The sequence below is a fragment of the Pogona vitticeps genome, chromosome 6 (assembly GCF_051106095.1).
Source record: "Pogona vitticeps strain Pit_001003342236 chromosome 6, PviZW2.1, whole genome shotgun sequence".
Lineage (NCBI taxonomy): Eukaryota > Metazoa > Chordata > Lepidosauria > Squamata > Agamidae > Pogona > Pogona vitticeps.
The window spans coordinates 93,284,229-93,309,507 of NC_135788.1; the positions used below are offsets into that span (position 1 = coordinate 93,284,229).

Consider the following 25,279-nt stretch of genomic DNA (forward strand, 5'->3'; position numbering starts at 1 on the left):
TTTTTCTGCACTCTTTTTCCCAAATAGAAAAATATGTTGTTCTGTTTTCAGTCTGACTCCCTAAACACTTTGAACAACTAAATAGCCATCTGTCCACAGATGTTTGAAATTCACTATGTTATATATGGTCACCAAGAGGCAGACAAATTGTGACCAAGGAAGACATCTTAGATGGAGAAAACACAGTATTTGTCCATAATAAAGGCTCCCAGAGTAGCAGCTCGGGATTCATTAATCAGCTTCCTCTAAGAGACACAGCAGCAAGTTGTTGCACTTCAAGACATTATTTGAACCAGCTTGTGCTCCCTTTCCTCCCCCAGGTCAGTCACCATTTTTCCTCATTGCTTTCTAATGAGAAGTCTTTTATCATCAGCTGCTGTTGGGGGAAATATATTTTTCAATTTCCCCCCACAGCTTTGAAATCAGACATTTTAAAAAGCCAATCTTGTTTTCAATTTTGTCTTTGTCACTCTTCGTTGCACAGTTTGCTCTCTTTTCTGTGTGTTCAGGCTTTGAGGTAGCAGAAACAAGCAGGCAAAACCCTTGGGAGATGTCATGCTGGTGGCTTGTCGACACTTCTTGTTCGACCTGTATGTAGGGTGGCATTTAGCCCATCGCCAAGAAAAAGGGCAAGTTGTTGCCAAGAAGGGGGCGAGGGGAAAAAAGGACCAGGATTTTACATCCAATTGCATATCCTATTTTATAGTTATAGTCCTCCTGATATATATCAGGAGGACTTTTACCCCCTGAACAGATTACAATGCATTTCACTCCAGTGGTGAAAACAATGACCGGTCGGCCGGTGTGCTTGCTGACCCTGCAGTCCAAGACACCACTGTGGACAGGCAACTGTAAGGTCTCTGATCTCCCTCCTTATCTTTTCTGAAACAAGAATAAATCAGAGTTGAGGTGGGCAGATCTTCAAATGGAAGAGACTTGAAAGGATGATGGTTTCCTGGCAGCCCTTCAAATACAGGACTGGCATCCCTAGAAGATAATATGTGGCCAACTTAAGGCATATGTATGGACCACCAAGCACTACCACGATAGTTACTGTGGCCATTAAGACAAAACTATTATAACACAGAAAGGGATTAAAAGTTGCTTTTCATGAGGTGAAGATACTTTGCTCCCTGAGGCAAAAGTGAAGATTGTGCCCCTTCCCCAGGAAATATACAGAATCAGACTAGTCTGTCAGTTCAGAGCTCAAAAAAGTTCCCTTTTTTTTTTGGACTTCAACTCCCAGGTACCCCTAGCAATGGAATCTGGCATGGGAATGGCTCCTCCACCAGATAGGATAAGGGGCAGCAGGCGCTTTTAGGGGAACAGGACAAGCAGTGTGGTACACATTGCTCTGTACCCCAACTGTGGCAAATGGCTGAGGGGCTTGGGAAGAACAGCCAAAGGACTTTGTTGCTGTCACAGTTCTGACCATGTCAGGACTGGTCATTATATTAAACATTAATTCCTGGAAGGTCAAGTGTTCACAACTAGATGTCTGATTGTCAATGGTGGAATATTACTCCTTTTATGTGGAATTGTAATACTCCTGGTTTACTGCCCTGGAAATTCTTGATGGGAGATCATAACTGAAAGTCTGAGCTGTTCTTTCCTTGTACTGCCTCCCTTTCTGTTGCTAAAGCATGAGATTTATTCTGTTTTACTGGGACTTACTGTGATTTGTATCCGAACTGGATTTGAGAATTAGAGAGCTGTGCAGTTCCCAAGCATTTAGAAACAATCTCTAACCCAATGGTGAAATTAGCAGTACAGTGTATGCAGCCTTCATTTCCTCCCATATCTGTTTGGTGGAGACACAGGAGAGGGCCTTCTCTGTTGCTGCTCCCAGACTCTGGAGCTCCCTCCCACAAGAGGCTGGGGTGGTCCTATCTTTGGTGTCCTTCCTTAAGCAGGCAAAGACCTATCTCTTCAGGCAAGCTTTCCATTAGTGACAAGCTGTCTAAGAGACTTTTTTTAAAAAATTGAATTGCACCGTGTTTCCCTGAAAATAAGATAGAGTCTTATACAGCATTAATTTTTGCTCCAAAATGCATGTTTTATTTTTTTCATGTACAACAGTCTAGATTTATTCAAAGTTATGTCATCATCTTCTGGTTGCTGCACAATGGTAGAGGGTGGCATTTCACTTAACTAGGGCTTATTTTTGGGGCAGGGCTTATATTACTAGCAGCCTGAAAAATCATACAGTACTAGGGCTTATTTTCAGGTTAAGTTTTATTTTTGGAAAAACAGGGTATGTACTTTTATTGCTATTAAATATTTTAGTAGTCGTTTTATCTACTGTTTTTAATATAAAGTTTGCTTAATTATTTTTTACTATTCTAATAACTTATTGTTTTTAGTTTTTAATATTGGTGTTGTTTTTTAAATGATAGAATCTGCCTTGAATCCTTTGTAGGAGAAAGGCAGCTTAAAATATTTTAAATAAATAATAATACAGGTAACTATAAATATCCCTTATTTTGTCTATCTTTTTTTTAAAGATTGTAGACACACAACAGAGCTAAACCCCTTTTGGATGCAGGTTTTAATGTCCTTTTATAAAGAAAATAAGTGGGGGTAGGGGAAGAAAGATCTGTAACGGAAAGCACCATTAAGCAGGACACAATGAACCAAGGGACTGGGTAGGGACAAAAAACACAGGGACTTAGATGGGGAAAACCCACTTCTATATCCTGAAATAAGATGAGTGTTGTCTGTAAGTTGAAGGGAGGATCTCATTCAGATCAGGTTATAATGGGGAATTTAAAACGGTACAAATGTCTCATCTAGAAGAGCCCTTTGACTGCTTTCTCACAGTTGATACTTGATGATTTTATATAGGGCTTTGTAAAATGAAATGATCTGAAATTTTAAAAAGAGGGGAAAATAAGGTTACAGCTATTAGAAATTGTGCCAACCCCTGACATTGTATTTATTTACTTTGATAAAATATCAACACTGAAGTTGCATCTAATAAGACCATGTTGAAGCTGATTTACTTTGATTAATTTTCAGCATAATTTGCAACTCCAAAGAATTAGGTAGGGCAGTAATTTTCCTATACCATATTTAGGAGGTAGCTATGGTCAGGAGCATGCTTAGCTGTTGAATTCTGCCAACCACCGACTATTTTTTAAGAAAAACATTTAACCCTGCTGTTGCTGAATTTAATGAATTGAGTTTTGTTTAGGCCTTTGCATGTTTGGTGCTTAATTTTTGCTGCTTTTCTGTTTTGCATGCCATTTTGAGTAACTTCTTTTTTGGCAGGAAAAAACAACTGATAAACAATACATGCGTATGTACTTATGTTCATATGTTAATCAAATAATCAGTTATATTAGCCAAAAGGAAACATATATCATTGCACAAAAAGACAATCTGAACTCTTATAAAAAACAGTATGGAAAAGAATAGTGTTACTGACAATTGAAAAGAGACAAGCTAGCTATCAGCTTCATCTTATGAAGAAGGCAATTCCAGAACCTGGATGCTCCCAAAAGAGAAAGCCGTAGCCAGACCTAAGGGAATACAGAACAGAACCTCCCCCAAAGATACTGATAGGTGAGCAGGGCATATGGAAGGAAGTGATTCCTCAGGTACCCTTTCAACCTACTGGACAGTGCACACACAGTGCTACTGGAGCAATATTAACTTGTAGATCCAGCCCTTGAAATTCAGAATGGTTGCCTGAGCTCACTTCCTTCTTTGTAAAGGAATCTCATCCACACTTCTAAGAAAATAAGTCTGAATTTGTTAGAGAAGGATACTCACAGGAAAGGTGACAGATGTCCTAATTCTAGTCAACTAGTTGGAAGTCTAAGGAGACATAGCTGCCCCTTTCATCTCTAAAGAATAAAGTCAAGAAGTCTCTTCCCTAGATGGACAAGAGAGAACGGTAAGAAGGAAGGAAGTGACACCAGCAACCTGAAGGATAGCAAACTATGCTTGAAGGAAGGTCAGAACGAGTCAACAGGTCAAGGACATTCTAGGACCTGAGGAGATCCTTTCTCTCTGGTCTTCCCTATGCAAGGACTCTTCTCAAGTATAAGCCAGGTTGCACTGAGTCACATCCAAGCTGCTTGGATTTCAAAAGCATTCTTGTATAAAAGCCCACTGCAGTATTTTAATCTGGATGCACCACAAACCAAGAAGACAGCGACAAAGTCTACCTTTTCCAGGAAGAATCTCAACTGGCACATTTGTAGAAGTTTCGCAAAAACACTTCTGGCTACAGCTGCCTTCTGGGGACCTAAGACTAGGTCTAAGTCCAGAAAGAGCCCCCAGATATGTATATGATTTTATTTTTAAAAAAGCACTAGCCCAACCAGATCTAAAGAAACAACCTTCTTTAGAATGAGTCAAAAATATCCCTACATACAGCCTTCCAGACATTACCTCCTTGCAATCTAATTTAAAAGAAAGATAGTTGGTTGTCATTTACATATCATTCCAAGTCTATGGATGATCTCTATCCCATTGGTTTCACACAGACCATTGTCTTTCAACTAGTGAATGGGGAATTACTCATTACTGGGCTGCAGGCTGACCTAAAGTGAGTCACATTAGCGGCATTACCAGTTTATGAGAGATAATTTGAAAGGGGGAGGCATAGGTGATTATGTTCATGTTGATGTTCTCATTTCAATTTTATAAGTGGAGAGCATTATATGTATATATCACGATTTCCAATCTAAGTGTCTCCTGAAAATAGTGGAATACATGATTTTAAAATAAATACATAAATGAAAAGATATCAGCAGGAACAAGGAGGTGGGGAAAAGATTATGGAAAATAGATGGATGTCAGATCAGATAAACTGATGGATGCTTGAACATCCTCCCACGAGCCCTACAGAACTTTACACACCTCTAGGGGAAAATCAGAAGCCTGTGTTTGTCACAGCTGATATGTATCCCAATTAAAGGTTAATTCTAGAATAAAGCCAAACAACCATTGGCATTCATATTAAATTCATCTGAGCATAGGGTTGCCAGATACATGTGTACGAAAAGGAGGACATAGAAAGCCAAAAAGGATGACAAAGGAGGACATATTGGGGGGGCTCTGTACACAGGGTGGGGTGGGGTGGGGTGGCATGTCACTTTTGGAATTAGGTATGGGGAGAATAGCTCTTTGATCATGGGGCAATACCATAACCATTCAGCCTACTCAGTCTTGAAAGGTCAAGACTGGGAAAGTTACATTTTTTGGACTACAAAACTCAGAATCCACTGGCCACTGTGTTTTTGTCTTTTGAAAAATGTTTAAAAATAAAAACAAAACAAAACAAATCTACATATAGACTTACTGGGCTCCCAGGACCAATGGAGACAATCTATTCCTTCCTTTAATGGAGACCCATCCCCCTTGTTTAATTTATTGATTTTTTTTATTTTAATAAAAGCATAATAAAGTGAAATAAAAAGTTTAAAAAGTTGTGTGACAGATTTGAAACACTTTATAAAAAAAACCAGGAAAGAAAACAGAAGGCGTGGATTTCTCTCAGCTTGAGAAATGCAAAGGGTGGAGAAAATGGATTTGCAGACACACACACAAAGCCATTTTCTCCACCCTTTGCAATTTCTCAAGCTGAGAGAAATCCGCTTGTGTGTGTGTGTATGTGTGTGTTCCAGCTCCCACAAGCATAGGGGATAACTCTGCGTATGCTCCTGGACCTAGAAACACACTCTGCACATGCCCCAGGGTCGGGGGGTCAGGGCAGAAGGGGGGGATAAAAGTGCCTGCCGTTCCCTGGCTTTAGGAGGAAGGAGGGACCGGACTGGCCCCTATTTCCCTGGTTTTGAACTGCCACCCCCTCCAAACCCCAGAACAGCCTTCCCTCCGGCAGGCAAGCAAGTGCACTCACTTCACTACTGTCCATTTCCATCCATCCATCCATCCATCCATCCATCCATCCATCCATCCATCCATCCATCCATCCATCCATCCATCCATCCATCCATCCATCCATCCATCCATCTCTCTTGCACCTTCCTGCCTTATTCAGCTCCAGGCAGAAGCAGCCATCCACAAGTCAGGGATTGATTATCCAGGTAAACAATCAGGACACCTTATCTCCGATCTCTCTGAAAGAACCGGAGGATTTACAAATGTCTCAACCAAGGAAGTAACAGGGAGAGGTTCGGCTGCAGGGGGTGGGGTGGGGTGGGGGTGGAGATACAAAAGCCAGACATTTTGAAGTTTTTTAGTTTTGCCTGCCGGACGGAGGACATGATCCTGAAAAGTAGGACATGTCCTCCTTTTGCCGGACATCTGGCAACCCTATCTGGGCATCAAAGTTTAAGTCTTATCATTATTGTAATAATTCCAGGCCTCATCGCCTTTTCTAATCGTACAAGCTTTATTTTCTACATTGCTTCTATGTTTCATAAACACAAAATACTTCAAGTATAGTTTTGGAAGAGGCAGCCGTGTTAGTCCATGCAAGCATATAAGGAAAAATCCAAAATTAAGCCCATCTCGCATCACGAGGCTCTAAGGGAAATACTGTCAATATTTCCTACATTAACACATGTGATTCCTCTGCCATCTTCTTTTACTTTTACATTTAATACTCTCTTTCTCTCCCTCTTGAGTTTTAAGTGAATCCCAAATCTTCAAACCCCACCCCTCCATTCTTTCTCCCCCCTCCAACTTTGCCCAGTCTCGGTGTCTGTCTTCTAAGGAACTTTTACAATAGAGTCCTAAAACAACATAGCCATAAAATACTCTGTGTAAATGTAACCATAGTACATCCAACTGTCAATATCCCCTACATTAACACATGTGATTCCTCTGCTAACTTCTTTCGTTGTTTCTTTCCCTTCTTGAAGTTTCACTACATCTTAGCCCTCCCCCTTCTTTCTCTCCTCTCTCCCCCCATCCTTGTTTCTTCATGTTTGACAAAGTGTACGTGTCCACAAAAGCTTACATTAAAATAAAATAGCCTTTAAGGTGCCACATGTTTTTGTCTTGTTTTGTTTCCTTGGATTTTGCCTAAAATACTTCAGAGTTATTATAAAAATAAAAAAGTCTTACAGCTATGAAGAAAACTGCACGTACAAATGCTAAAAAAATTAACACTAAATTTAAGTTGTAAGCCCTTAAGCCTATCGTCAATCCAAAATACAGTTTTTAAAACAGCTTTTAATGTCAGGGGTTGGCACAATTTCTAATAGCTATACCATATTTTCCCTTCTTTTTAAAATTTCAGATCATTTCATTTTACAAAGCCCTATATTTATTTCTTAAACTTTTATACTGCCTGATTAGTGTGAAGTTGGGTTGCAGCAGTGATGACTGCAGATAGTGTGAATACTGGTTTTGCATACAGTATATAGGGGTCTTACTGTATATGGAGTGAGAAATGCCCACTGTTTAAGCTGGACTCTGAAAAAAAAAAGAAGCACTCAAGATCAGATTGCAAATATCTGCTGGCTATTGAGAGCACCAAAGAATTTCAGAAGAAGATCAGCCTATCCTTTATAGACTACAGTAAAGCCTTTGACTGTGTGGGTCATGAGAAACTATGAGTTATTCAGAGAGAAATGGGTGTGCCTTAGCACTTGTCCTGATCCGTAACCTGTATGTGGACAAGAAGCTACTGTTAGGACAAAATATGGAGAGACAAAATTTTATCCCCTTATCTTATACAAATATACATACTGTATTTGTATATACAATATGTTCTATATATAAATTGTTCTACAGTATATCAATTTGTATATAGAACATATTGTATGGAAAAAATGGACTAGATTCAGATGAAGGAGGAGTGAAAATTGGTGGAACAAATATCAATAATAGGAGATGACATCAGCTTACTGGCAGAAAGCAGCAATCGCTTGAAAGGAGAAAGTGTGAAGAAGAAAGTGTCAAAGCAGGACTGCAGTTGAACATTGAGACAAAAATCATGACTACAGAAGAATTATGTAACTTTAATATTGAGAATGAAAAAATTAAATTTGTTACTTCTTGGTTCAATCATCAATCCAAATGGAGAATGCAGATAAGAAATCAGAAGACTGGGACTGGGAATGCCAGCAATATAGAAATCAGGAAAGATAATCAAGTGTAAAGATATGTCACTGGAGACCAAGGATTCCTGATCACTATGTATGAGTGTGAAAGGTGGACACTAAAGAAAGGTGACAGGAAAAAAAATACTGTAGTTGTTTGAAATATGGTGCTGGAGGAGGGTTTTGTGGATACCCTAGACTGCCAGAAAGATTAATGAGTGGGTTCTAGAGCAAATAAAGCCTGAACTATCTCTTGGAAGTAAAAATGATAAAACTGAGGCTGTCCTACTTTGGGCACATCATGAGAAGGCAACATTCTCTGGAAAAGACAATAATGCTGGGAAATACTGGATGCTGCAAGAAAAGAGGAAGACCAAATATAAGATGGGCTGTCTCCCTAAAGGAAGCCACAGAATTGAGTTTCTAAGAGCCGAGCAAGGCTGTTGAGGACAGGACATTTTGAAGATCTCTCATTCATAGGGTCACCAAAAGTCAGAGGCAACTTGAGAACATGTTACAAGAAGTTTGTTTAGTGATATTTTTAACATTTTGTTCATGACTATGTATACAGTAGGCCCCCTGTATCTAAAGGATTGGTACCTACAGTTTCACTTATCCACAGTCTGAATTCTTTTCAAAATACAGTATTAAAAGAAAAAAGCCGTAGAAATATGGTAGTTCCACAATGTCATCACTAGAACTGGCCAGAGACCATGTTATGCATAGGGTTCACTCTTATTCAGTTTTCAATATCCATGGGAAAGTTTGGAACCAATTCCCTTTGTACAGTTCAGAAATTTTACTTAAAAAATAGAAATGTAAATAAAAAAGAGTCTAACAGGAAGAATACTAATGTTGATTGAAAATGAATCAAAATAAAAATTCATTTATTTTATTGAATTATATTTCATTTTTATACCACCCATCTGGCCAAGGCCACTCTGAGTGGTTTGCAACATATATAATAGGGAAACAAAACAAATGGTGGTCAAAACAATGTACAAAAATAGAAAACCTAACAAAAAATCACAACTCCATTAATGTGATTAAATGATCAAGGAGAAAGTGCAAACATATTTTAAAAAACAAGAATACCTATTACTGGTGATAATCATCATAATCTGACACATGATGTCAAGGGTAAAATCATGTTGGGGAGAAAGTACATTAAAAGCTGTTTGAGTACAACAGAGAAACAAAATATATTGTACTAGATTTTTATACTGAATCGGAAGTACAGCACAGATATTCAAAATCCAACCTACAAAATAGCTAGCAAAAAGGGCAAAGTCCCTAGACTTGATTATGTTTTTACAAAAGTACCAAAACTAATCAAAGATAGCTTAGCTGTTTTAGTGAATCTTTTCAATATTCAGACTAGGAATCGACCCTAAAATTTTGCTCTGATTGGCAAATATCACATTTCTCAAAAAGGAAAGTGGCAAAGCTCAAAGTGGCTGCAAAACAATAAACCTAGCGAGCTATATCTTTAAAATTTTCTTAAAAGCAATATGTGGCAGGACTTAAAAGAAATGACATGCATTTTGGATTAAGATGAAGATTTGGAATGATACTATTTGGGCAATACTATTTGGCATACATGTGCCTGGGAAGACCTGCCATGGCACGCATGTGTCTGCTTCCTTTCAGGTTTATGAGGAAGCTTTTGACAAAATCCACAGTAAGAAGCTGAGGGAGTTGTTGGTAAATAAAAGTTTTGATTCAAGAGACATTTGTATAATTAGGAATCATTAAAAAAAAAAAGAAATAGCTGCCTGCAGTTCCATGCCATACATTAGAACAAGGAACACATTACACCACACAAAGCACATTCTCCAAGTCTATTCCTGCATTCCCTCCAGCTACTGTTTGTTAATGACTACTGCTAATCAAATTTAAATATCAGTATTAATACTTTCCCCCTTCCAGTCCCTTCATGCCCTACAAATTACATTCCCCACTCTTTCACCCACCCACGGGTAAAAATCTGTGTGATTCCATGCATCTGATGAAGGGAATGCCCACAAAACGTAAAATGACATAAGATTCTTTGTTGTCATGGGAGTGGAAGAGACAGTTTGTAGGTGACGGAAAGTAGAACCACTTGTTTAACTGGGCTGGGAATTTTGTTGTTCTTTAGTTGTTAAATCGTGTCCAACTCTTCATGACCCCATAGACTAGAGCATGCCAGGCCATCCTGTCTTCCACTGTCTCTCAGTGTATGGTCCAATTCATGTTGGTAGCTTCGATGACACTTTCCATCCATCACGTCCTCTGTTGTCCCCTTCTCCTCTTGCCTTCACACTTTCCCAACATCCAGGGAGTCTTCTCTTCTCATGACATGGCCAAAGTATTGGAGCCTCAGCTTCAGGATCTGTCCTTCCAGTGAGCACTTCTTCTCCTTGCAGACCACGGGAATCTCAAGAGCCTCCTTCAGCAGCACAATTCAAAAGCATCAATTATTCGGCGGTCAGCCTTCTTTATGGTCCAGCTCTCACTTCCATACATCGCTACTGGAAAAACCATAGCTTTGACTACGCGGACCTTTGTCAACAAGGTGATGTCTCTGCTTTTTAAGATGCGGTCTAGGTTTGTCATCGCTTTCCTCCCAAAAAGCAGGCGTCTTTTAATTCCATGGCTGCTGTTACCATCACGGAGCCCAAGAAAGTAAAATGTCACTGCCACCATATTTTCCCTTTCTATTTGCCAGGAGTTGATGGGACCAGTGGCCATTATCTTCCTTTTTTTGATGTTGAGCATCAGACCATTTTGGCACTTCCTTCTTTCACCCTCATTAAGAGGTTCTTTAATTCCTCCTCACTTTCTGCCATCAGAGTGGTATCATCTGCATATTGGAGGTTGTTGATATTTTTCCGGCAATCTTAATTCTGGTTTGGGATTCCTCCAGTCTGACCTTTCGCATGATGTATTCTGCATATAAGTTAAATAAGCTGGGGGACAATATACAGCCTTGTCGTACTCCTTTCCCAATTTTGAACCAATCAGTTGTTCCATATCCAGTTCTAACTGTTGCTTTCTGTCCCAGGTATAGGTTTCTCAGGAGATAGATAAGGTGCTCAGGCACTCCCATTACCTTAAGAACTTGCCATAGTTTGGTGTGGTCCACACAGTCGAAGGCTTTTGCGTAGTCAATGAAACAGAAATCGATGTTTTTCTGGAACTCTCTGGCATTCTCCATAATCCAGCACATGTTAGCAATTTGATATCTAGTTCCTCTGCCCCTTCAAAATCCAGCTTGTACTTCTAGGAGCTCTCGGTCCACATATTGCTGAAGCCTACCTTGTAGGATTTTGAGCACAATCTTGCTAGGGTGTGAAATGAGTGCAATTGTACGGTAGGTAGTTGGAGCATTCTTTGGCACTGCCCTTCTTTGGGATTTGGATGTAGACTGATCTTTTTCAGTCCTCTGGCCACTGTTGATTTTCCAAACTTGCTGGCATATTGAGTGTAGCACCTTAACAGCGTCTTCTTTTTTTCTAAGGCTGAGAATTTGGGAGGGCACAAATGCCTTTTCCTTGACAGAAAGGCAGGGTGTAAATGAACGCCAGCGAGCGAGCGAGTAGAATCTGGAACTAAATAAAGGAATTCTTGAGTTAGATCTCGAAGAGGCAATTATGGTGATTTATCGTTTGACCATTAGGAAAACACGAGGGCAGACTTTTTTAACCATTTAGCCCAATACTATTTAACCTGCTCTGACGTCTTTCATACCGTCTGCTACTTGGTCATTTTCAGCTGGAAAGGCCAGGGGAATGATCCCCTTGAGAACCTTCTGCGTGTCTAGCATATGCATTCATTACTTCCATTTCGCCTCATAAAACCTCCTTCCCCATCCCGGCTCCCTTTCTCCCGAGGGTTGTGACTCCACCCCGCCCCTCTCTCACACTGAACTCCGCCCACACCTGCCCGACTCTCCTTTCCCGTCTTCCCCTCTCCCTCCCCCCCTCCCCACCTTTCGCCTCCAATCAGGAGAACCTGACCGGTAAACACCAGAGCAGGACAGGGCGAAACGGGGTGGGGCGGCGAAGAGGAGGCCGCTCCCCCTCGCCCGCGGCGCGGCCAATGAGAGCCTCGGGGGCGTGGCGTGTGTCCATGGGGACCAGGGCTGGGCTCGGGCAAGGGTTCTGTTCACTCCCATTGTTTGCTGGAGCGAGTCATTCGAAGCGGGGCGGAGTGGAGTAAGAAGCGAGCAGGGCGGTGGCGACGGGGCCGGCAGGTGGGTTCGAAGCGGACAAATTGTGTGTGGGGGGGACATAAAATGTGGGGTCTGTGAGGGGAAGGGACCCTCAAGTGGGCTCTTCAGGAGCACCGTGTAGGGCATGGAAGGGAGGGGACCAGAAGTGGGTTTTATTTAGAGTTATGGGGCTTTGGTATGCTAGTCCCAAAGGGTGTAACTAATTTAGGGGGCAGTGGGTTAGGGAGGGACACCCGCAGTTTAAGGAGCCCACAAGAGCTGCCCTATAGCCTTAAAGTAACATCTAGGGCCGGGAAGTGACATCGGGCAGTTGAGCGGAAGGATATGGGGGACAAGTAAATCCGATAACCCTAAACTTATTCCCCCCCATTCCTCCATAGGCTTCCAAGGGGTGCTAGCCTTTGGGGTGCCCATAGGGTAGTTGGGAACAAGAGATCCTGCCTTCGAGTCAATGGAAGAGGGCGGGGAGGGGGGACGACGCCCGGGTCTGGGGAGGCAGGGAGTGTCCTAGAGGTGGGATGGTGCAACTGGAGAAGGGGGGGGGGAGAGGTTCTTCCCGGGCGGTGGTGGCCAGTTGTGAGAATCCCCCCCCCCCGGCTGAAGAGGTTTTCCAAACCCTCTTGGGAGTGGGGTCCTGACCTTGCCCTTTAGGTTCTGAGGTTTTGAGGGCTTGTATTCCCAAAGTTGGTTGGGCAGTTGGACTTGGCTGTCAGCATCTGGATTTGAAAGCAAGGGGGTGCCTTGAAATGAGAAATGTAGGTGGCCGGGAACGGTACAGGGTGGTGGGAAACGAGCTGTGGTGGTCTAGGGTGGAAAGATTTTATTAACACAGTTGAGGAAGGTGCAAGGATCAGGAAGTCAGCTTTTGGGGGGGGGAACAGTGAGAGTGGGAAGCAGAGATTGTGAGAAGAAATGTGGAGTAGGGGTTCCCCAATTAGATTTAAAATCATGTCTATGTGTGTGTGTGTGCGGAGTTGTAGGGCTGGAGACAGAGTCTTTTGTTGTTTATGGAGATTTGCTGTAGAAATGGAAGACTTGAGGTGAACTGCAGAGTGAAGTGGAGAAGGACAAGGTGTTGCATTTTAAGTGTATTACCATCATCATCTTGGATCTGCTAAGCTGGTAGGGACCCTATGAATCACCATGGATAAGGAATTGCAGAAATAAAGGGTTTGATGACGATATGGAAACTAATGAGGGGGACGTTGGGGGAGACAGATGTTGGGTTAATGGGAGGGAGCCTCTAGACCCATATCTTTTAAAGAAAAAAAATTCTTGATCTGAGATTGTTCTTTTCCTATTTGGTTTGTGTCCTTGGAAGTGACATCCATTTCAGTCCCATAGTAATGTCAAACACTGGTAGTCTTGGGGAGAGCTCACCAGCACTGTGGAAAAGCAGTGCTTTTCTTGACTGTAAAGGAGGTGTTGCATATGTGTGCTGTTTATTTGAATTTTCTAAGAATCTGACTTCATTCAATTGTGGGGTTCTGCTTTTCACAGAGGTTCAAAGATCTTGCTGCGGTAGTTAAAAACACTTCCACTCGGTGGCAGTTGAAAAATTCTACCACTACTGAGCACCACTCCAGCATTGCCCAGGGTGGGGACATGTATGAGTACTGCCTTTGTCCCCTGGAAAAAGTGTGTGCTGCTTTATATTGTTTGGGAGATTTACAATGTCTCTTTGTGAACAAGGGATGACAGACTGCTTCCTTCCTTCACATTTATGATTTCTAAAAAGTGTTTTTGAAATCCGACTCTTCTGCTTCAGTGTTGAGCTACTATATGTTTGGGCTTCCTAGTAATCAAGCTTGTCTCTCCCAGGCATGCCCTTTGATCTGTGTTGTCCCAGAAGCAAATTACTCATCCTTTTCCTGCTTTTTTATAGTCTTCTGTTTAAAAAAAAAACATACACTACATTCTAAACTGCAAACAATGGAAGAAAATAATACCATGGACATAAGGGATTTCAAGCATATTTTGTGGAGCTGAGTTCCTGTTTGTTTCATTCATGCAAATGCTTTAAGACGTTTAACAAAAATGTCTGTTTTTCTTAATGTTGTGACATGAACAATAAAGAAATAAATTAGCCAAACTTATATTTAACACCACCACCCCGAAATACTATACAATGATATAAAGCCTTTGCAATCCTTTCCATGGTATGTAATTTGTTGACTGACCTATCATGAGTTCTAGGAAGTTTCCTTTCCTTCCTGTCTGCCTGCCAAAAATATGTGGTGTTTTTAGGGCCCCTTAAATTCCCTCTAAGTGTATTCCAATAAGACCAGGTAATTGTAAAGTACATTTTTCTTCTTCTTCATTGTTCTGTTTATAAGTAGCAACTCAGGTGTTGGAAGAATAAACTCATTTTACATACTGCCTATATTTCCTTAGCTTAAAACAAAGCTTGAACATACCCCTTATGGGCAACCTGCTGTTGAAAGAGAATATTGTACTATGAACTGGGAAGTTTAAAGCAAAAAAGTTGTTAGTATCAGGGGCAGTGGAAATCTTTGCTTTCAGTTAAAAACCAAGTGAAGTCGGAAGGGATGTTCAGCCTGAACCAGACATTGCACTGTAGTTTGATTTGCAGAGTCTGTGAAAGTCTCAGCAAGATAAACCAATCTGCACTATAGTTCCTTCCTGAGAATTGATTCCCCCCCCCCCCAGCTAGTAATAGGACTATGGCTCATGTTAATCATTCTGTGTCTTTCTTAAGCAAGCTTACTAAAGGTATACAGTATATCTTTGTAAAAAGAGTAGAAGCCAGTGAATCTCTATGCCTGCAGATTTGCTGTTGATTATAGAAAGAGGTGCAGAAACATGATTTTTCCTGTGCTAATCCATTCTTGGACACCAGTGATTTGAAAACAACAACTTTCTGTAAGTCATGGAACAGTGGACCGCAGTATATTCAGCTGCTACATGAAAGATTCTGTTGCTAGTGCAGTTGCTTAAGCATAAATGTCTTGACATGCTTTCTGACGCAGCTCTATTATTACTTTTTAAAAGAGTCAGAATGCCAGACATTTTGGTGCTTTCTGTGTAGAGTGAGTCATGTGGGAATCTTGCTGTGTTTCACAAGAATCGGGAGGTGGTTTAGGGAAGAGAAACTGGAAACAAGAAACAACTGGCTCTGACTGTTCTCTCTCTTTCTCCCTCCCTCCTCCCCTTCCTGTGTGTGTGTGTGTCTGTTTGATTTCTGCAGCTTTTTTTTTATTGAGTTGCATAATGGACTGTGTATGTGTATGTAAGTAAAAGCAGGAAAGACAATTCTGTGATTAAAGGAAGTGAGTGAGCACTTGTGCCTGAGATTTCGTCTTGGTAGTTCTGCGTTAGAACTTCTGTGACCTTGGATTGAGCAGCTTTACTTATAAATGTACTCTGGGAAGGTTCATGTTGCTTTGTAGATGTTCATGGACTTCAGATTGTGCACTAGAAAGAGATCTTAGTTCTATGGTTGGAAAAATGAAAACTTATATTTCAAATAAATTATGCCAAGACAATGAACTTGTGTGAGCATTCCCTTTGTGTGTGTAAATCTTTTTTCTTACAAGACTTTAAAAACTCTTGTACGTAGGTTTGATGGGTCTGGATCGGGCGCTGAAACTGATGCACTTGACTGTGGAACTGGGAAATGTGAGTTCATTTCTGAACTCTGACGTCAAATTACTATTTAGCTGTGGGGAAGTCTCATGTCAGTCAGATGTTGGGGAGTGGTTAATGGTTTTTTGTTTGTTTGTTTATCCTCACTTTCTACGTAAGTGCTACATATCAACATTAACAGGAACATGCATTGAAATTATTATTGCAAACCTAGGTTCCTCCTTTGTGCTGTTGATGCAGCTTTTAGTGAGGATGGTTATGTATCACCTCCAGTATTTCAAAGTATATAAAAAATTCTGCAAGTGGAATCAGTCTAATCTGTAGTGCTAAAGAGACTTTTGCTTTCTGGAGGGTAGGTAATATGATTGTTTTCATGTTAATCCTTCTGCGTTTCTCTTAAGCAAGGTTACAAACCATTTATCCTGGCAATATACTCTAGCAGGTCATTTGTCGAGGAATACAAAATGGCGGTTGCACCCATATCCTGCTGGTGGGCTATTGACAGGCAGCTGGCTAGCTACTATGTGGAGTGTTGTACTACAGAGGCCTTTGGTTTGATCCAGCAAGACCTTTGCATTCTTAGGACAGCTGGGTCGTACATATGCAGTTCTTAAATACATTAAGAGGAAATGTTTCATGTGTCTGTTGAAGAGTGTGTGTAGTATGTTTCTTCCAAAGGTGACACGGGAAGTGAAGGGAACAAATCTCAAGGTTCTAAAGTTTTGACTGAATTCACTGTGACAATTTAGAGTGTACTTAGCTACACAGAGCTCCTCCGCCTTTGTACTTGGCCCCTTGGGAGTTTGAGTAGATGAACCTGTAAATGTGGTTCTTGGACTCTGATTGCTATCTGAGTGCATGTATTTGTAAGCCAGCAGAATGTTGCTTTTAAGCTCTGCATGTCTCTGGTTAATCTTTGTCTTGAGACTTCCTTTACATTTACTGCAAGCTGCAGAAAACCTTGGGTTCTCTCTAGCCTTTCCCTAAAATATTTATTCGGAAATATAAAGTTTTCACTGCATTCAGCCTGAAAGTTGCGCTCGTTTTGAGCTGGGGTTTCCTTCCTTTGCCGCTGCCTTTTAATCCTGGCACAGGGTGAGGCAAAGGGTGTTCTAATTGCATTAGCCAAATGATTCGCTTAATTAATCAGGTTTGCAGCACAGATGAAAGGATAAGGCTGGGGAGTTGCCTGGGAAAGAAGAAGCTGCTCATAACAAGGTGCCTTAAAGAGAGAGAGAGAGATCCAATCTGAATTGAACTGATCAGTATAATAAAATGCATGCAGGCATGTATGTACAAGTACCACAATATGCGTTCCTCAAAGAACCAAGCAGATCTTAAATTTGACTCCAAAATCAGGTCAAACCACTATGGAAGAGTCTACATCATCCTATGGAAAACATACTGTAAATGTTAGGAATGATCTCTAAAACAATGACTCTTGAAATATCAGGTTGAGGCCAAAAACTAGAATAAAATTATTCCTGCTGTCCCCTGCTTGCTCACTTCTGTGGTGTCATAGAGCTTGATTGCTTGAATACTTTCTGTTCCGTCTTTGAACAATTCTGGGATTTTGGTTCCCCTGCCCTCATTTTTAAGAAATCTCTGTACTAGTGAGTCTGTCAGTTCCTTAATGGTCTTACTTGTCCTAGCTTTAGGTTTTAAGATTAGAAAGTAATGGTGGAAGTCCGATGCATCTGGGCTGGGATGAGTGCTTTGATTGCAAACTCAATCAGTCTCATTAAAAAAATCGGTAAATGGGCGGGAACAACCTCATTTCAAAGGACTTGAATTGGCACTGGAGGTTTAAAATGTCATTTTGGTCCTAGAGGGGGCTCTCCATCTTTTGGATGTCTCATCATAATTGTGGTCCTAGCAAGTTTTTATCTTTCTGTCTGTTTCATTTTAGTTGTTAGTAAAAATAGTAATACAGTACAGAGAGATGGCATCAAGTATCAGTCCAATGTGGTTCATTTAATTTTTTTTTCCAAATTTAGGAATGTGTTAATTATAGCAATCCTAGTATTGATGGGGACAGCTTTTTGTCATGTTCTTATTTTACTGGGTCACCAACACACCAGCCAAATATGGTAGAACAACAGTGTGGCTAAACTGTAATTTACAGTTAGGCTCCTGCAGTCCTGTATTTTTCTGTGGATTGATCATTACTGAAATGCTCCAACCATCCATATATGATTAGGCTGGGTATTTTTTATATTCACAACAACACTTAACACAAACAAACATGCCAGGACTTCATATTTGGGATTCCTAGGATAGCTATTGAAAGAGCAGCAGGGTGAATCTTTAAAATGAACAAGGTGAATTCCTTGGATGATAATGGGAATGGTAAAGCTTCTGCAGGTGTGACTGCATGGGCTTTGTTTCCCAAGGTGTGGCTCTTAAAATGAGTCATGCCTGCTTTCTTTGCTGGCGTGGTGGTGGAAACAAGCTTCTTATTATACTCTTTATGATTTTGTGTGTTGTTCCAAAGCATGGTGATGATATTACAAATGCATTCTAAGTGTTTCAGTTCCCAGGTTCCTGGTACATAGATTGGATTATTTGGCAGAATAGTCTGTCAGGACGTTGAACTCTGGAGAGTTTTTGGCAAACATTTGTGGAATGGAAGATAAGTCTATCTGCATTGAGTATAAATATAATGTAGTTATTTCCCTCCCAGTTAACTCAGGAATGGAAAGATTTGTACTGGTTGTGCTTGGGCAGCCAAGTTAGTATGTGAAAGCCCAGGGAATAGGTATAGCAGAAAGCGGGCAGATGAGCAGGCAATATGTAGCGACACTGTAGAGTGATGGCAGAGGAGAAGATGGGAGCTGTTTTTCACAGAAGACAATTAGGAAGTTATGCAAGGCATGAAAAATCTGCTATGAAAATATTAATTTTTTGAAGAGACATTGAAGGTCAGGAAATTTTATGTCTTTCTTAATATCAGAATTGATGCTGTTCAAGCAATCAGTAGGGCATGCAAGAAGTTGAATTTTGTCTTTCATGTTGGGATTGCAGAAATAGCATTTGCTTTCCAGAAAACTTTGTAACTTCTGTAATATATACATCTTCAGTTGTAAAACCTAAAATCAAAGATGCATTGTGGATTTAATTGAAATGTCCAGCTTGAACAGACAGCTTGTAAGAGGTTAAAAATGGACTGTGATGAAGCTTAGCAGAGGGTTTGAAATAGGAACATTCCACTTTGCATAAAAGCTATAACAGACTTGTATGTGAGATTATCCCATTTCCAGAAAGTGAGACCTAAAAGTGATTTCCAAATTTGCGAGCAGAATGTCCACTTCCCTTCTCTAAATTTTTTTCAGGTACTATTTTAATGCCTATTATTGTGGTAACTTGGATTTTTTTTAAAAAATATATATATATAATTACTGTATATATGTTTGCTTTTTCCCCCTTGCTCTCTCTGGATTAATAGAGATGTCTCCTCTCTGCTTCCTTGAGTTGTGAGCACTTTCCTATGTTCAGGTAATAGATATATTTGTAGAGTTGCATTGGAATCAGGCAAGTGCACAAAGAACCTTGAGATGTATTCAAGAAGGCTGTAGTATAGGACTATAGTCTTAGGTTATGACCCTAATAAGAGTTCTTGTCACTGGGTTTCGAAAGCTGTCTGTGTAGCGTTTAGATAACCGATTGGGAGAGACATAAACAGCTCCTTGACAGTCGTCTGACTGCTCCATAAAGGTTAATGCTTTGTTAGTCTCATGCATTTAACTCGCCTTAATTGGTACAGGTATCTCTGTGGAAAGCCTATTGAGTGAAGTTAAGCCCCTTTCCCAAACTGACACACAAATTGCTTTGTTTGGCAAACCACAAAGCAGTTCCTAAATCAAGAGTTGTATGTAGCGCGTTTAGAGCCACAGCATCAGTTTTCTGGAAAGTGGGGGGAAGAAAAGCTCTCTTGTTTTAAAATATATACAGTATATTAAAAATCTGTGGTTCATAGATGAATGGATGGTTCTAACAATGAATGCAATGAAAGCTTTCAGCCCAGCTCATTCTTTCCTGATGTTTATCAAAGTAGGCCATAAAAAGCACAGAGGACTCAATTAAACTGTTTTTGGAAATGTGGACCCTGTAATTCCTCTGCTTGGAAAGCTTCCAGACAATGTCATGAAAAATCCATTTCCCTGCAAATTTGGCTTAAATTAATTTGGCTGCTTTTAGTTTTCTGAGGAATGTTGTAATACTTTTTGCTCCAGGGATAGGTTGAACAGCTTTAATAGGTGGCTGATTTCTTAGCATGGAGGGGGGCAGACAAGAATGACTTCTTATAATAATGGCAACATTCTGGCAATTACTAGTTTTAATTGTTCTTCCAGGAAAGGTGTTTTAAAGCAAAGCAAACATCTTGAGTATTGTGGAAATGCTACATGGTGACCATTTCCGAACAGTATATTTTCATGGTCTATTGTCTCAGCCATCTTTAGATGGGTGTGTCTGTGGTTACAGGCTCTTCTGAAAACGATGACATGCATATGTTTTAGAAGTGAGACTGGTGTTCATCATTCCTAATTGTCGGCTAATATATTTTAAGGCCATTCTGTCCCTAATACTGTGTACAGTATATGTAACAAGAAATCTTTATCTCTGTTGTCCATGTAGTTAATTAAGAAGACAGGAAGCAGATTATTGTCTTAACCTATTTGATGCTTATGTTTCTCAGAATCATTAGAACTGGGATTTGAAGGCGTAGACTTCTGATGTTGAGATTGTTAAAACCATGTATTTTGGTTTTCTAGCGTTATGAGAGTGTTGCATCTTCCAGATACTAATTAAACATTTTGATTTTTGTATGGTAAGTTTAGCTACTGCTTTGACAGAATAACTATTAGAGGTTCAGTTTTGCAGGCATATGAATGTTGGCTCTAATCACAGTTTAGCAATTGATCTATTGGATTGTGGTAGAATTAGGTTTGTATGTGTCCCTTTCATCTTATTTCTTTTTTAAATCACAAAGTGAAGCAGCTTTATTGCTGCCTTTGTGACAGTACATGCTTTGTACTTCTGTAGGAGGTGTGAGATGGGAGATGTCTGAGGTTTGTGTCAGCCATCCCAGTGGAAGATGTATTGAAAAGATCTGGTTGCAGTGGATAAGAACAGTAATATTCTTTACAAAACAACAGCACCTCCAGTTCATTCTATAGGAGCATTTTACATTTTTCTTTCAGTATGAAATGCAGATTGAGGGAAGGTAGGAACTAAACCTCATCAGAGCCTTGCATATCTATCTCTGAAATAATTAATGCTGACATTATGATATGAGCACCCCAAAAAGGGGGGAGGGGCAAAAAGCCATGCACGGCCAAGCAATCTTTTGCCCATTTTTAGCCTAAAATTGTCTGTAGTAAAGTGTTATCTGGGAACACAACTAGTCTGAATATGTATACTGTATTATGTTGTCCTTCAAAAGCTCTTGATATGGAAACAGGTCTCTCCATTTCCATTTTGGAGGTGTGGAAAAGGGTGTTCCCTCAAGCAGTAACTGAGTGTGCATTATGGTAATTCCACCTACAAACAGTCATGATGACATATACACTTGCATCACACCAGGTGGGCATATGGTCTGGTGTAAAATAGGTTTAGTTGCACTAGCCTATATAATCCCTGCCTAAATTGTGATGTGGATGTATTCCATAGAAATGCAGAAGGAACTGGACTTGCAGCTTTGTTTCTGTTGGTTCAGTTTTCTCCTGCTAGTGCTGAAGCTCTACCAGAAAGGCTTCTCTTTTCAAATTATGTGATGGGTGTGTTGATGAAATCTTTGGACCTGTGCTCCAGCAGCTGGATTGTGTACTTTTTTATCAGGCTGGTTCCAAGTAGCCCACCTTACCCTCCCGCTTGTTGGACAGTTTCCGCTGAGGCTTGCAGCAGCACCATTTTTGTGTACATTGCTCTCTGGAGATGCATCTTCGCTGTCTTACTCTGGCTGTAAACAAATCTAGAGGGAACAGGTGGTATTTCTACCTTTTAAATGGTTTCTGATAGCAACAGGAGGCTTTCAGAATACTACCTGCTTCCTCTCACAATGACCATCACTGAGACTGTTCAGTACAGTCTTCTCTCTTAGAAGCTGTTGAGTTTAGAAGTCAAATAAATATCCTGCTCCAAAGCCTCGCAAATATCTGCAGATTTACATACATATGCAGGGACATATTATTCACAATCAGAGTGCTATGTCCTTGTGTGTAGGTTTTATTTTCCATTTTCTTGCTAGACTTAGTAGATTAATCTAACTCTGTGTTGTGTTTCCTTGAGGGAGAAAAACATTGAGAAGCTGGTAGTTTGTATCTGTGTGTGCAAGAGGAGAAGGGGATGACAGAGGACACGATGGCTGGACAGTGTCATTGAAGCAACCAAGATGAATTTGACACAACTACGGGAGGCAGTGGAAGATAGGAGGGCCTGGCATGCTCTGGTCCATGGGGTCACGAAGAGTCGGACACGACTAAACGACTAGACGACGATCTGTGTGTGCAGAACACGTTTTGTTTTGTTTTTCATTGACAGGCTTGTACTTACAAAAGAACAGCATCCAACTGAAGTTTTTTGAGACCAGAACCAATTTGGACTTTACTTGTTACCACTTTGTTACAACTTCTCTTCCTTTGGTTTGCCTGTTTCTCACATTGTTTTCCTGTCTGCCTACTGGCCATCAGCTTTAGGCATCCGGGTTACCCTTGATGTCATGTCTTCTCAAGTCTGAGCCTTGTTTGATTCCTTGAGCTGTTTGTTTTCAATAGCTCTAGGGCACAACAGCTATTTCTGGCATCCTCAGTGTCTTTGTGATAGGGGTTTGTTATATCTGTGCACAATTGGGTCCAGCTGGTCTTCTACACAGCAGATGGCTTGACTACATGAAGCTTTGCTGATAATTTTTTCTATCTGTTTCTGAAATTATATCTCACACTTTCCCGCAGAAATACTCATATCATTTAACTTGGTTTTCATTACATATAAGTAATAATAGTTGTTACTGAATCTGAGCACAGAATTTCTGAGAAGAGCTATGAAGTTTATAAATTTTTGGTTTGCTGAAGGTAAGCATCCTTGCTGAGAGTTATGTAGGCATGGAGGTAGCGTGGCTTACAGCAGAGTCAGGCAGCGTCCCGCTGACTAAGCTTCTTGTGGTGTGTTTTGCATCTGAGACCAACAGGGCCATTCTGTTTGTATCTTAGCATGTTGCTCTCTGCTGGAAATTTTCTTAGCCGTTCAGTTCACATTCATGCTTGAGGTGATGTGCAACAGTTCTGTAAAGCTTGACACTGTTTCAGTGGCCTCACACAGCGAGCAACATTCTTGGAACTGTCATGCTGCCCCTGTGTTGAGACACACGTACAGTGTGCAAGCTGCAGAAATGATTGGAACCTGTCAGCTGCATTTATTTTGATGACCAAGACACCTCTTTCTCCTTCCTCTATGAAGCTGTAGCAGTAACCACTTCTTGGAGGTCATGATTGAGAGAGAAATTTAGCTAGGTCCATACTGATGTGAACAGTTGCTTCAGTTTAAAGCCTATAGAATTCTTTGACTCCTAATCTAGCTTCTTCTGCTAGAGAGGAGTTCAAAGTTAGAGGGGACAGGAACACAAATCCATTTTTTAAAATATTGGTGATTCCTGTGCCTGATTTGGCTGTTGATGTGAAATTTGTCAGAGGAGGGCTTGTTCCAGTCTCTATGTGTTTGTTTTCTAGATATAAAAAGCACAGATGGAAAAGACCTATGAAATGTTTTTGGCCCCTAACTCCCATCATCTGTCAACTGTATTTACATTGGCTGGAGATTATGGGAATTGCAGTCCAACAGCATCTGGAGGGCCATATCTTGCCCACCACGGTACAGAAAGAACAACTGCTTCTCTGCAGAAGTGAGTCTATAGATAGCATCTTAAGGTTTTATAAAATATGTGGAATAGCTAGTGGTGAAGGCATCTGGGAACTTTAGTCCAAGAACATTTGGGGACCCAAGGTTGTGAACCACTGGTTTAATAGATATTGTGCAGAAATAATGCCTGTGCTTCTGCAAGAGAGGAATTTCAAAAATATTCAGTGGTGGCTATCTATGTTGATACAAATGCTGCCTGAATCTTTCATAACTCTCAGGACTAAGCTGGAAGCACTTTTTGGTATACATGTGAATATACTTGTTATTTCTTCTTTGGATTGCTTTATTCCTGAAATGTTTGGTTTGTTGTTTAGCTGTTAAGTCATGTCCGACTCTTGGCATGCCAGGCCCTCTTGTCTTGCACTGCCTCCCAGAGTTTGGTCAAATTCATGATGGTAGCTTCGATGACACTGTTTGGTTACATTACTGCTAATAGGCATAAAATAGTAAATGGACTTGGCCCCCCGACTTTATACTTGCCTCCCATGTTGGCAGGCTTGGCTTTGGATTGGCTTTCACATAATGCAGAAGTCCAGCTTCTACTGTAGCTTTGCTCCTTACAATGGTAGAAGCTTCTTATAGGTAACAGCAAACTCCAACCTCTTTTCTTAAATATTTCATTGATTCTCCACCCTTGGGACACAAATGTTCCTAAGCAAGTTCCTGCATGTTCTATTAAATGGTTTGTTCAACATTTGGGTGTGTGTTGTCATAACGTTTGGGAAGGGAGAAATGGCTGAAACTGAGAAGAGAGCTTAGCAGATTTATGTGGATAACCCAGTGAGGCTCTAGGCAGTTGATCAGTGTGCAAATAATAAGCTTGATGAAATAAAAGCTGCAGTCTTATATGTACACTTAAGCGTCTAGGCTAGGCCAACTGGATTAAGTGAAAATGGCTTCTAAGAATTCATAAAATTGAGGATATTTGCCTCTTACAGTATTTTGTTTCTGGATTGGGGGTTGTCAGCATAACTGTATCCTAGCAGGATTCTTTGGAACTTGCATTACCATTTCTGTGAAGGGAGAATCTTGAACATTGGGAATATGTTCCTAAATCTAGATGCTCGTGTAGTTATGCCAATATGACTGAACCTTTCTCACTTCCCATGTCACCCCACACTATCAGTCTTCAGCACAGTTTGGACATTGTGTCTGCAGGATTTTACAGCACTCTGGTAAAGTTTTGGGTGAAGCATAGGTGTCTGTGGGGGAGATTAGTAGAGTTTCCATGCCAAGTTACTGATGGACACATTTCTATCTACAGTGGTACCTCGACTTACGAACTTAATCCATTTTGGAACGGCGTTCATACGTTGAAAAGTTCGTAATTCGAAGTACCATTTTCCATTGAAATGCATGGGGACATAATTAATCCGTTCCAGCATTTCAAAAAATTGCCTTCTGAGCTCTCAAAGGGCTTCCTCTGATGTCAGGGGGAAAGCCCTTGAGAGCCCCGAAGGCAAAAAGGCAGGGAGAAAGGGCGGGAAATTCAAATTTCCAGTCCTTTCTCCCTGCCTTTTTG

General features: G+C 40.7%; 1 protein-coding gene and 1 long non-coding RNA gene across 7 annotated transcripts in view; one reads left to right on the forward strand and one right to left on the reverse strand.

Moving 5' to 3' along the window:
• Positions 1–8,900: 8,900 nt before the first annotated feature.
• LOC144583650 (uncharacterized) lies at positions 8,901–12,058 on the reverse strand. The gene is made up of 2 exons (XR_013537560.1): positions 11,995–12,058; positions 8,901–11,614 (listed from the first exon to the last, which is right to left on the reverse strand). It is a non-coding gene; the product is annotated as an uncharacterized LOC144583650 (long non-coding RNA).
• A 51-nt stretch (positions 12,059–12,109) lies between these two features.
• The window catches only part of JUP (junction plakoglobin), a 68,748-nt gene continuing 55,578 nt past the window's right edge, over positions 12,110–25,279 (forward strand). For 2 of the 6 annotated variants that reach the window (XM_073004265.2, XM_078377872.1), the window contains exon 1: positions 12,143–12,258. The gene's annotated coding sequence lies outside the window, so the exon portion shown is untranslated. Of the gene's footprint in view, positions 12,259–25,279 lie in introns of all 6 variants that reach the window. The other 4 variants (XM_073004267.2, XM_078377871.1, XM_073004264.2 and 1 more) reach the window with 3 other exon arrangements.